The following is a 14345-nucleotide window of genomic DNA, read 5'->3' as shown; positions in this document are numbered from 1 at the left end:
GTAATTGCTTCAGTTAGATCCAAAATACGATTTCATCTATTTACCGTTTTGCCACTATTTTCTTTAGGCCATAACTTCTCAGTTTTAACTCCGATTTGATCCATTCAAGTTGCGTTAGATTCATAATTGAGTAATCCTACATATTCAAGCTGCTGTTAAATATATTTTCAACTTTTAAAATTTGAGGTTAGATTTAATTTATTATTTTATTGAAGGAAATCTTGATTAATTCATAATTTCTTCGTTATAGCTCTGATTAGAGTGTTTTTTATGCCTGTGTGATCGTAGTAATGTGTAGAACATCTTTAAAACCTTTTTACTTGCTATTTATTATGTTTGGTGTACTGTTCTAATTTAGTTCTATTGTTTGCTTCATGTATGATTGCATGGATGTTTGTGTGGTGCTTTATGATCATGTCTAGTCGGTGAGCTTTGTGTTATTGATATAAAAGAAGTTGGTGATCTAGAAGAAGTCCTTTGGAGGTTACAATTCAATAGAAGAAGGGTCTGAGTTGAAGGCAAGTATAGCATGGGATCTTCCTTGTTGTCCCATTCACCTTAATATCATTTTAATCCTATGCATGTGTCTACCTTGGTAACCATAGTAAATTTTCCTAGCTATTTGATATCTTGGATTCCTTGTCACCTATGGGGTATTGCATTGGGTAGTATGATGCTAGTGCTCAATCAAAGCCATAATCTTGTAACTTGACTAATGGTATATGCAACAAACATTAAAAGATGATTTTTAGCAATATGGAACAAGGGGCTAGAGCATTGGGCTATTATTATAGTGCTCTAGATTCCTCTCCCTAAGGCCTTATCTGTAAGTGATCATCCGGGACTTATAGTACAACTGTGAGGGCTACATAGCTCTGGCTTTAGTCAAGTGTCAGGACCTTTTCTAGCTTGTTAGTGGTTATCTTTTTGGCGCAAGAAGGACTTGCCGAGATGGGTATAGGACAACCTCTACTCTTATGTGTATAGCCATGAAGGAATTGTGCCATTCGATAGGGGGTTCCTATATCTGCTTGCTAAGTGAATCTTAGCGGCCCTAACTTGTTAGACGAACCTTTGAACGACTTCATAGTGTACCCTGCCTACTCACCTTGGAAGTGTTTTAGGAGTAATTAACCCGGGCATATGGGTATCACGACACAGTGAAAGTGTACAACCTCTGTAGAGTGTAAAACTGGTATATCAGTCGTTCTCATTATCACGAGTGGTCTTGGAACCCTTATGGAATAGATGATGAACACTGATGATACTGATGATAAAGATGCTCACTAATGATTATTGTTTATGCTATTCATTATTCATGTTTACCTGATCATGTGTTTACATGAGCTTGTGAATAAACTTGCTGCCACCCAATTGCTAAAAGATGACTCACTAAAAGCTAATCGTAGTTAAACCAGTGTCAGCCTTTTGAACCTTAAGAAACTCATGTTATATTTGTTGAGTATGACATGTACTTATGCTTTCTTTACTTTTTAAATCTTTGGAAAATCCCGGATGGATACCATATTGCTAGAGTTTGGAGGAATTAGGCTTGTGATCAACAAGTCAGTTGCCTCTGTGGAATTGGAGTCTTCACCCGAAGATCGGAGTTGTCTTTCCGTTGTTTGCTATTTAAGGTTATATCCTTTATACTAAGTACGTTATGTATTGAGCATTGTCTTTCGATATTACCCTTATTTGTAGCTATATGTGAGATTTGACTTCCTAGGCTCACATATGGTGCGTATCTGGTTTTATTCTTAAAACCGGGTGCTACAAAGTAGTATCCGAGCAATGCAGACAGTAGGATGCAAGCCTAGTAGAAACTGGTCATTCTAAGGTTTAGAAGTTGCTACAAAAACCCTTGCTCTATGAACATTGACATTTTCTTCTCTACTATATCTCTACCCTTGCTATTCATCTCTACCTTGGTGCTTATTTTAAAGTCTTTGTTCTCATCTTCACTCCTGAAGCGACCTGATTTCCACGAAGGGAAAACCACAGAGTCAAAGTGTAATAAGACCGTTGTAGATCATATTACCCAAATTTCTAGTCGAATACCACAACCATACAACGATAATATCAAAGTACAAATAGTGCGGAATTACATAATTTATTACATCGCCGTATTGGCGAAATCAAAAGTAGCATTCATTTAGAACAGCTTGAAGATAAGATCGCCAAACTTGAGCGTAGGCACGAACCCCTCAATCATCAAACTCCTCGGAGCTATACTCCTCAGTAGAACCTGTGTGTCCAAAATTTATCAGTACGATTTGTACTGGCCACTCCCACCCTATGAGCATTACTTTGTGGAAATTGGATGCAAATTGGATATAATCAAAAGGAACCTATAAGGCTAGGGTTTCCTATGTTTTAGCATGTCAAGTATATAATAATAGTTGGTCAAGTTTTAACACCATCCCCACACACATTCCACCCCATTCCCTTTCCAGAGCTAGGTTTCGATCCTGGGATCGATATACCATCATCCACACCATCACCATACCATCGCTCAGTCGACAGGCCAACTCCCTCTTGGCACTATCTCAAGGCCCGTAGCCCCTGGCTATGTCCGACACTCTCTCACGGGGGAAGAAGAGAATGACTCATCTCACTATCTAGTTTAAGCGAAACCCAGGAAAGGTCCATAGCCGACAAGTCAGCACATGTATCGATCGATCAACCATACACTCTGCAGAGGTTTTACATAACCACAAGATCCGCCTTCCTTGCTGACCATCGTCAACTGAGCTGATTCCGACCGCTTGCTAGCCTAGGATAATGCCACTCTACCATTCAGCCATGGTACACCCCAAGTCTAATCTGGGGTGGCTGAAACTGTGAGTCATGAGCTAGGTCCACAAGGTCTCCATGAAGTCTTGGAAGGGTGTGGGGGAATCCTCCGTGCCCTGTACCTCCTTACACTGTTCGCTATCAACCTAGCAGTAGTGTCAATATCCTACCAAGTAGTCCGGCCGTCCCGCACCATATAGGGCGAGTGGTACGTAAGGCTTCCCGATGAATCTAAGTACTAGTAAGTCCTTAGGGATGACCAAGCCAGAATATCTTCATTAGGGTTTCCATTTACCGTGCCACCACAGCACCTCCATCCCGAGCTCCTCCCATCACAGGTTCACACCCAGGACCACCTCATATACCATTTACCCACCACAGGTATCCATTTCCAAGGGTGCCTAGGTAGCACCCCATGGCAAGACTTACCCTAGGCTCGTCGTATACTCCAACTTGGTCGACACAACCCTCACCCTCCACACACCCAAGTCACACACGCAGCATTCTCCCCATAGTCTAGATAACACCAGTTTCCACCACGCATTTAATGTAGTATAAGCATAGTAGAAGTATAAGTAATGAAATATAGCAGTAAGCGTGTGTCTAGCCTAATAGCAGGGTATGCAGGGGTAAGGTTGCATCAAGGTAAAGGCCATCAAGTAAGCATACTACCATGCAAGTCCTATCATAGTATGATTATAGCAGTAAAGTAAAGCAATAGCAGTTCTATATTAGCCATGCATAATAGGTGCTACGAGATTGGGTGGGATGTGGCACCTTTAGTGTAGTCATCTCCATACTCCTCACGGTACTCACGATCTTCGTCCGTCTGGTTCTCCTCCGAGTCTGCATACGTTCGAATTATAGTCGCGTTAGCGACGTCTATAGAATAGCACAAAGAAGCAATGAAAATTTAAAGGAGCCAAATACACTCAAACATAGGTTCATTGCGTAGAGTTCGATTTTAGATGAATTTTGGTCCTGGTTTTGTATTTTTTTGAGGTCGTAAGAATTAGTTATGAATTTCCGAAGTTTAATTCATCTCTGAAAATGGAAAAGGCTGGATTAATCCTAGGCTGACACGTGTCACGCTGTGACTGGTCCACGTGGCATGCTGACATCAGCATGACATCATCATCTTGATCCTGAGCTGACAGGTGGGGGGGTCCTGCTGACGTCAGCATGACGTCATCAACGTCATCCGTTCCGACGGGTGGGGCCAGGGCCTCTTCGGTCACTGACCTGTGGGTCCGATCAGAGTCAACATCAAGTCAATGGGCGAGTCATTGGTCAACGGGTCATGGTCACTGACAGGTGGGGCCAGAGCTGCTGTCGTCAGCAGCTGATGTCATCATGATGTCAGCATGATGTCACCTCGGCTGTGTTGTTACTGACAGGTGGGACCCGCGTGATGTCGTCATGACATCAGCATGATGTCACTTACTGACAAGTGGGTCTGGAGTCTCTGTGTCGCTGACATGTGGGGCTAGGTCAACCATCAATGTTGACCAGTCAACGGTCAACCAGGTTGGGTCTCGACTGGGCTTTGGTGGGCATGGATAGGGCTGGATTTGGGTTGGGCCGGCCCACCACGTGGCATGCTGTGGCGCTGCCACGTCGTAGCCAAGGGCCCCCACTAGGCTGCGTCTACCATTCGGCCCACACTGCGTGGTTCACAGTGGACTCATGTTCATGGTCCATGGACCGTTGGCTAGTCTTCGATGGACCGAGTCCACCCTTCTTCCCTTTGTCTTAGCCTACATGCACCAAGTGTAGGCGCGTGCGGCCAGCGAGGGGAGCCCTCTACTTCCATCCCCAGCGTGTTCCCGCCGGTGGTGTGCTCACCAGCGAGCTCCTACGGCGGCGTTGGCGTCCAATTAAGGTGGGGAAAAGCTTCACCAGGCCTCGGTGAACATGGTGGTGGGGTCTAGGTGGTGGCCAGGGCTTCCCAAGGCGTTGGCCATGGTGGTCGGTGGCTTGGTCGTGGCGGTGCTCGCCGGCGGGGCAGCTAGGGGCTGTTCCAGCAGGGTCCGGGTGCCCCGTTCCCATTCATACGGCTAGCGGGCGACAGGGTAATGTGTCGACGATGACCTTTGGGCGTGGCGGAGTCCGCGCGCAGTGATGGTGCATGGCGGAACTCCGACCAAGGTCCGGTGCTCGTGGCCAGGACACTGTGGCCGGCTAACGGGGTCTCGGTCTACACGGCTACCCTCCAGGCATCACGGTGGTGCTACGACTACATCCTAGTCCGGTGAGGCGGCCGGGTGCATCAGTGGTGGCCGTGCCATGATGGCGGTGTCGGGAGCGTGGTGTGCGCGTGCTCTGCTATGGCGTCCAAGGGCTGGGAGGAGGTCTTAGCCAAAAGACTGACCGAGCGGTGCTGACGATGTTCAGTGGTGGCGTGGTGGCGAGGCGCGTTGTTGGGGTAGGCGTGTGGGGCAGTGCTCCGGCTTCGGTGATCGACGCCTCCGAGCTCTCTCTGCTCGCCTCCCCTCTTTCGAACTCCTTCTCGGCCCTCTTCTCTCGGTGTGGTGTGGGCTGCTAGGCCACCAAGCGATGGCGGTGGCTAAGGAATCCCTAGGGCTCTGGGCGTTGCTTTATAGCCCCCGATGCCCAAGCTCCATCCATGGTGGATGGGACAGACGGCTAGTGATGCGTCGAGGGCATCGAACGGTGTCGCGGGCGTGGGTGGTAGGCACGGAGGTTGCGTGGGCGCGGCGCCAAGGGAGCAGGGCTAGACGATTCGCGTGACCCTGGGCCCGCGCCTATCATTTTGGTCGGGTCTCGATCGGAGGGGGTGCCAGCGTGGGGAGGAAGACGACACTGTGGCGGGGTGCGGCTGACGCATGGGGTCCAGTGGCAGTGGCAGCAAGCGAAGCGGGGAGGCACGCGGGCGTGAGCAGCACGCTGCCTGGCTGGCTTGCTGGGCTGGCCGCGCGAGTTGGGCCGTGCACGCAAGCTGGGCTGGCTGGCTACTGCTGCGCGCTAGCGGGCCAAGCAGACCGAGCTAGTAGCGGGCCTTTTCCCTTTCTTTCCCTTTTTCTATTTTTATTTTTCTTCTCCTTTATTTAAATTCAAATTTGATTTTGGAATTTGAATTCATAATTGGTGTACCTTATACATTGGAGTTTTTGGTATGAGGTCCACAACATTCTTTTATATATATATATTTGGAATTTATTGAGCTATTTTGTATAACAAAATAAGTGTAGTTTTGTTATACAAAAAAATGGAAATAGTTTTTTCTTTAAGCATTTATTCTTTGGTTTGATTAATAATTACTTTATGGTTTATTTCTTTTTAGGAGTTGTTAGGCATTACATAAAACAAATGAAAATCCAAATCACCATTTGAGTTAACAGTGTATGCTATGTTTCATTTGTCAGTATTTAAATAAACATGATTAACAAATGACATGCCATGCTCATGAAATTGTTTAGTTGGTTTACAACTAATGCAACACCTAGGGTTGGCTCCTACAGATGTCACTCAACATTGCATGGGGTAACAACAAAAATTTTGTGGTTGTGATTTTTGGTGTGTGGATTTTTTTGGGTTGTTACAACTCCTTGATTCGATATGCTTTTAGAACTGTTCCTCACCACCCTCTTACGTAATCTGAAGATGAGTCTTAGGATTGTTACCCCTAGTACAATGAGGGTGATAGTATCACAAGTTGAGTCAATGATTGAATTGTGCACCTTTATTGTTTGTTTGAGTTGTCATTATGCTTGTGCTTGTTTTGAATCTTTGTAATGATTGCAATGATCTTATTGGGTGTTCCCACAATTTCATTTAGTTCATAGGCCTAAGGTATAAGGATTAATTAAATAAATAGTTGGGTTTTGGTTATCTCCTGTTTCCTCTATCCTGCCTTTCAGAGTAGCCTGCACTCTTCGGCTTATATCTCTGATTTTGGACAATTAGAAATCATGAGAAAATTATGGACAATAGTAGACTTCAATATCTTTCTACGACCACAAGAATCACCCTGATAGCTATTTTGGATATGGAGTTATGAAAACCACAAGATGGTGCACCTGTGTTGTCTGAAGCCTAGAATAGTTTCTATTGTGCACTGTTTTTGACTATAAGTTGTGGTGGATTTGATAAACTTTCCAATGGTATAAGCTACAACTTCATTGGATTAATAGAATGAGAGTTACGGCTGTTTTACTGTGTTGCTGTTTTTCATCCCACGAGGAATTTCAGATTTCTTGACCTTGCCCATACACAAGAGTATCATTGGGATGTCAGAATGTCTTGATACTAGTTCGCTCATCTGAAAGGAGGTGCAATCTGTCCTTTTTGTGTCCCCTAGTTGATCTTTTCTTATGGGGGGTAGCCAAGTTGAAGAAGTTGCGAGATGAAGTTTCATATGTTCTAGTTTTTCATTTGGAAGCATCAATTATCTCTATGATGGTTGTGTAACACCTCGGGTGTTTAAATATTAAAATCTGACATGTCATCATATGCATTGCAAAGCATTTGGCATTTGGTGAAACTTTGAGATGCATACGCTAAAACAAGTTTATATTTATGTGGTATGTGTTGCATTGTATTGTTTGACTCAAGTTCAATGTTTGTTTGGATTTTGAATTTTTCCAGAAAACCCTGCTTTTCAACATTTAAACCCTACCCTAAAAATCCATTTCAAAATCTAAGCATATTTTGGGGTTGGGCCCAAAAGCAAAAGTGTAGAGCTTGGCAAGTTATACAAAGTTTGTTTTTGGAGTTTTTCAAGTTGTTTAGAAAATTTTTGAGTAAATCAAAAAGGCGTAATTCGATAAATTTCCCTATTCAAATTCAAAAGTTCATTTCAAAATCTAGACCGAATTAGGAGACGGTTATAAAAGCAAAGTTGTAGAACTTTTGATTTTGAACAACTTTTATTTTTGGAGATTTTTGAGTTGTTGCAAAAATTTGGGAGTAATTTGAGTTTCAAACTAGAGGGCAATTTTGTAAATTCGATGAACAGTACTCACCGCTCAAGCTACACCGGCGGCGACCTTTGGTTTGCTTCCAGGCGCGGTCGTGGCCATCTTTGGCATCGCGCTGGCGCGGTGAAGGCCACATCGCAGCTTCCTTGCGCTTCTGAGCTGCTCTATTTAGCCCAGGCCGTCGCCGTTGGCCCTGTTCTCTTGCTCTGTTTTCCCGACGCCACCGCCATAGCTCCGGTGAGCCCGCACCGTCTCCCTAGCGCCGTGGTCATCTTGGTAAAGGCCGTTCCAGTTCTGTCTTTCTCTTGCGCATCCACCCAGCCAACTGAGGTCAGTTGATTTCACCGGGAACTCACTGACTACGCTCTTCTTCCTCGCGGCCGGCAGAGTCCCCGTCGAGCGAGCGCCGTCGTGGCCAGTACTCTACGGTGAGCTTCTGATCTCGGGAAGCATTGTTTCAGCTTCTCCATGATGCCATGGTGCTTAATATCTTGTTGATTGCTTGTTTTGTCCACCACAGCCACTAGAACACCGCCGTCGCCATTGCTCGCACCGCTGTGATCGCTGTGAACGCCGCCCTGCTTCACCGTTGCTTCTCCGGCCTTAATTCTTGCTTGAACGTGTTCGTGGTGAGCTACTGGACCTTCCCATGCCCTCTGTTTCCCTGTTTTCGGCTTCGTTTTGTCAGCGTAGCACTGCCGTGCCACCGCATCCGCCATGGCCGACGTTGAGCTAGCATAGGACCGTTATCGGATCAAGTAGGGACGTCAATAGATGCGCCTAGTCTTGGTGAACGTTTTGGTACCTTGGCCATCGCCATTGGACTCACCGTCGGCGAGTTATCTCCGGTCAGAGCCGTCGCTGCCGTGGTCAACGTCGGAGGTTGAAGATGACATGTGGGATCCATTGTCAGTGACTCAGCGTTCAAATGGATTTTTCTATTTTCAGATTTGAATGAATAGTGTCTGTTTTTGTTATTTTTGTGTAGATTTATTTAGAGCCCCAAAAAATTATAAAAATTTTTGAGTGACTTCTCTGTGAGGTATAGTATTTAAGAAAAATATGAAATAATGTTTTTCAGTAATTTTTAAATGTGATAAAAATTGCTCAATTTATTCATAAATGGATTTCCATGATTTTTCTAGGCTTATTTATTTATCCAAAAATTATGAAATTTGTTTTGCCACTTAGTTAACATGTAATGAACCTGTACTAAAATTTTGAGCTCAATCAGAATAAGTTGATTTATTTCATAATTTTGAATTAAATAATTAATTCATAAAAGCAAATAGTAACCTTTAATGATTTAGGTTTTTGTTTGGACTTTTGGATTGAGTGATGACCTCGGGTCATTTGTTGTTAATGATCCTTGGCAGTTGATATATGTGTTACGAAAAAGATTTAGTTTGTTTGACTTGCAACTATACCGCGAAGGAAAGTTGTATTCAAATTATTAATTTTGCATCCATCATCGAGCATCATATTTCGTATTCCGCATCATGTTAAACATGGCATTGTTATTACGTGTAGTGAACGAAGGTGAAAACGTGGTAGTTAATCAAGCTGTTGAAGAGGTTAATCCGTCTGTTGAGGTCGGATTGAATACTTGTGTAACGTCGCAGGAATCGGACTTTTCCGTCAACGAAGGCAAGCCCCGGATGCATACAACCCTACCTTGTGTTTTACAAATTAATTTTGCTTTTGCTTTCCATTACTGCATTAAGTGATTAAGGGTCAAGTAAAAGCCTAATTGGTGCATTACCACCCTTGTTATTCCATATTCACCATTTTATCAGTTTTAAACTCGTATATGCCTAGTTTTGCTTAGCTATGCGTAGAACGATGAAAGTCGGGTGATTACCTGCCACCTGCAAGTTTTAAATGGAACATTGGTTAATTATGTTAGCATGTGATATGGGAATGTAGAGTAATAAATCTAGACTGGGCGGACTCGGTGTGTGTGAGCCACAAGACATGGAGGTCTTGTGAGCGGGTTCTTTCCGCCTATGTCGATTAAGGCACGTCCGTTGTTGAATTGTATGAGGTGAGAATTTGTAGTACTAACCACATACTCCGGTAAGCCTGAACTTGGCAATTCTATTACGAGAATGGCTACTCGCGCACTGGGAGTGGAGAGATGGCGGGAATAGCGTGTACCCACGTGGCCATGGGCTAGAATGGTGGAGTACTGTGTTCTTGGGTGGCGCGGACCTGTTCTTGTTTTAGAGGATCCGAGGGTAGGTTGGTATATGGAGGTTAGGGACCTGCATATGTCATGTGGTCTGGAATTCCCAGCTGGGTTTATAATCGGTTCGAATCGTTGTTGCTCCTCGGTTATGGAGACTCAACTCACTGTTCGTCATCGTAGAATTAATAACCGGAACTTGAATAAGGCTTGAGAAGGTGCTGAATATGAAGTTTCATGATCTCAGTGCGGATCGTGTTAGCTTTGTATATAATTCTTGAGAAGTTTTCTATATAAAGAATGTTGTTAAAAGAGCTTTTACGCAAAAGAACTTTGATCATTGTTAAAGCTATACCTTGAATCCCTGAGCCTGCATTACTGAGTTTATCAGTTAATACTTCGGATAAGTCTTGTTGAGTACTTTTGTACTCAGGGTTCGTTGATCCCTTGTTGCAGGTGAGCCTCATGAGCAGATCTATTTTGGATCATGCTGCATGACTATCGTTCGTTCTGACGACGAGAAGTAAATGTGTGATCCTTGGGCAGGATGTTTATTTGGTGTGCTATGTGTATATTAATTATGCCACTCCACTACTACTATGGTTTGTAATAATTATCATCGAACTTAGTTGGTAAGGTTTAAAATAACTGGTTTGTAAGCTATGTTATCGTAAGACTTCTGCTGTTTTTACTCTGGTTTTGATATTTGAATAAATATTGTAATACTGCAATGACTCTGTAATGTGATCGTGCTCAGAAATCGTGGATGATTCGGGGTTCCCCGAGGGCACCCGACAGTCTTTTTAAGTTTATGGAAACATATGCATAGCTGCCAAAGGTCGCCGAACAGTGACAGGTGCATGTGGGCCCTATAACTTAGGAGGTTCTGCCACAGAATGGTATCAGAGCGATCGTTACAAGGTTTTGTTGTATTGTTTTACAAAAACTTCAAAATGATTTGGATGACTAAATTTAACTTGGTAATTTAGTCCAAATTGCTTCTGACTTATCTTATTTCTTTCTCACCATTCCCTATTTGATTAAAAAGGTTTTTGTGTGGTGGAGTAGTAATTATACTATGCCCTATATAAAAATAAATGTTGTTTATGTGCATTATAAACTTTGATGTTTTTGTTCGTAAGAACGATTCATGCATCAGGAATAATTCACTCGTTACTTCCTTCACCTCTTAGTCTAGAGTTAAGCAGTGAGTCTGGTTTGAGGAATGTAAACCATCTTAGCTACTTTTTAGATTTTGATCTACTGGTCTTACTTGGATTAAATTGGCTTCCTACAGTATGGCTCGTGCTAAGATGACGCCCCGTAAGTCCACCAGACCCAAAGGAGTTCCTCGTCACCAACTTGCCCCTAGAAATGATGGTGCTAGCAGTAGCAGTACTAGGCCTGATCCCCAGGCAGAGATACTGAGGGTTTCTATGGAGTTAGCACAATCTACGAGAGATAGGGCTTTGGATGTTATACAAATAGGAGAATTACAGGGTCAATTGAGGCAGCTCACCACCGCGCATAGGAACTGCGAAAGCATGTTAGTTCGTACGGTGGAAGAAAGAAATGAAGCTTGGCACAGGGAAAATATAGCTAGAGCTAGAACTCATGAGCTAGAATTCTATGTAGAAGATTTAGAAGAACATAATACATATCTACATGAGGAAGTTCATAGGCTTAGCAATCTACTAAATCCGAATCATGAGCCTCAAGCTGATGCCATGGACCCCGGTGTCATCCTTGCCGATGATGATGAATCGGGAGAGGAAGAAGAAGAAGATCCTGAAGAATTAGTAATGATCGATGAAAGTGATGATGAAGGCGGTAATAATTCCGGAATGGATACCGAGCCTGAAGTTTGAAGAAATTGAGGAAAAGAGTAGAGTTGTATAATAGTAGCTCTAGTTAAGTTAAGTAGTTTTGTTCTCGTACTCGTGGGTTTGTTTGTACATGAGTAAACTCTTTGTAATGTGTCTAGAGTAAGCTTTGGTACAATTCAATAAAGACATGTGAATAAAGTTTGGTTTGTTATGAGCAGATGCGTCGTACGCGGGGTTCGTATATTCCTAGAACTTCACAAGATGAGGATGGTATTCCAGATCCGCCACCTATTCTAACCAATTTAGCTGATGCTATAACTGCACTTGTCAATGTGACGGCTGAAAATTCTCGTTTGCTTCATGAGATGGCCCAGAGTAATCAGAATCAGATGTATGGAAACCGTGGACGCCACCATAACCGACAAGAGGCTACATATGTTGATTTCACAGACACAAGACCCCCAGTGTTCACCAAGGCAGATGAACCATTGGAGGCTGATGACTGGCTTCGAACCATGGAGCAGAAATTTGACCTTATCCCATGCACGGAGTATCAGAAACCTACGTTTGCCGCCCAACAACTTAGAGGAGCAGCAAGTGCTTGGTGGGCAAACTTAGTGGCTATGCAACCTGCTGGTATTCCAATAACCTGGGCTGAGTTCCGTACTGCCTTCAGAGCCCATTATATCCCTAAAGGAGTGATGGCTATGAAGCTAGATGAATTCCTTGCTTTGAAACAAGGAGATCAAACCGTGATGCAGTATGTGGGAAGATTTAATCATCTGTCCCAATATGCATCCGAACATGTCAATGCTGATGCCAAGAAGAGGTGGTTTATGAGAGGCCTGAATACCAAGTTGCAGACTATGATGACCACTTGCACTAATGTTACTTATCATGAGGCAGTAAATATTGCAATTGCTTCAGAATCAAAGTATCGGCAGCATAAGGAGCTCAAAAAGAAAAAGAGTGTGCCGTCTGGATCTTTTGGGGGAAATCCGAAGAGGCAGAGGGTGATTTATCATCTAGTACATCATAATCGTCCTCCTTATCGTCCGCTGCAGTTCCAAGCTGGGCAACAGTCAAATGTCCATCCTGCTATAACCTATCCGAGTTCACAGTCAACCAATGCTCCTGGTGGCAATGCTCCAACATCCCAGGGTCACAACTATCCGTGTTACAATTGTGGAAGAACTGGTCATTTCTCCAGGGAATGTCCATATCCTAGGCAGGCTAATCAAAATTATCAGAAGGCCCCTACTAATCAACAACAGGGTCAGGCACCAAACAAGAACCCCAATCAGAATGCTCAGAAGGGCAAAGATGAGAGGAAGACAGGACGGGTGTTCTATATTCAAGCTGGAGAAATTCCAGAAGGGGAGCTAGTGATGATGGGTATGTTTCCTGTTGCCAAACACCCTGCAGTTATACTTTTTGATTCTGGCGCATCGCATTCATTCATCAATGGAACATTTGTCGTGAAGCATGAAATTTCAATTGGGGCAACAAAGGAAAGTTTCTTTATACAGTCGCTCGGGGGACGTCTATGTACTAAGGAAATGGCATACCAGGTACCCATAAACCTGGGTGGGCATATTTTTCTCACTACCATGATTATCCTTAAGGATCAGGATATAGATGTAATCTTGGGAATGAATTGGATGTATCAGCATAAGGCTGTTATAGATATTTTGAATAGGACTTTAAGAGTAAGTTTGCCTGATAGTAATTCTCAACTTCTTATCCAACTTCCAACCCTAAGAAGATCAGTGGGCAAGATTTGTGCAACTGCTGTTAAAGAGATTAGAGATATTCCGGTAGTGTGTGAATTTCCGGATGTGTTTCCTGAAGATTTACCCGGTCTACCACCTGATAGGGATGTACAGTTCAATATAGAGTTACAACCTGGAACAGCTCCGATTTCTCAGAGAGCTTATAGGATGCCACCTAAGGAATTGGCGGAGTTGAAGACTCAGTTACAAGAATTGATTGAGAAAGGGTTTATCCAACCTAGTTCCTCACCTTGGGGATGTTCGGCAATTTTTGTGAAAAAGAAAGATGAGACCCTGAGGTTATGTGTTGACTATCATCCGTTGAATGAAGTGACCATCAAGAATAAATATCCATTACCTCAGATAGATCTGCTTTTTGATCAATTGGCCAGAGCCAAAGTTTTCTCCAAGATAGATTTGAGATCAGGATATCACCAAATCAAGATAAAGCCTGAAGATATTCCCAAAACGGCGTTTACCACAAGATATGGATTATATGAATACTTGGTAATGTCTTTTGGTTTAACAAATGCTCCAGCTCATTTCATGTATCTAATGAACTCAGTATTCATGCCTGAGCTAGACAGGTTTGTAGTGGTGTTTATTGATGACATTTTAGTATATTCCAAGAATAAGAAAGAACATACGGAACATCTCAGAATTGTTCTGACCCGTTTGAGAGAACATCAACTATATGCCAAGTTCAGCAAGTGTGATTTTTGGCTTAAGGAAGTGCAATTTCTTGGACATGTCTTGTCAGCCGAAGGAGTTGCAGTTGATCCAAACAAAGTGAAGGATGTGCTTGATTGGAAACCGCCAACCACAG

This window comes from Miscanthus floridulus, chromosome 13 (genome assembly GCF_019320115.1).
Source record: "Miscanthus floridulus cultivar M001 chromosome 13, ASM1932011v1, whole genome shotgun sequence".
NCBI classification, from domain to species: Eukaryota; Viridiplantae; Streptophyta; class Magnoliopsida; order Poales; family Poaceae; genus Miscanthus; species Miscanthus floridulus.
The sequence above is the reverse complement of the archived record's forward strand: the minus strand, read 5'-3'. Positions refer to the sequence as shown.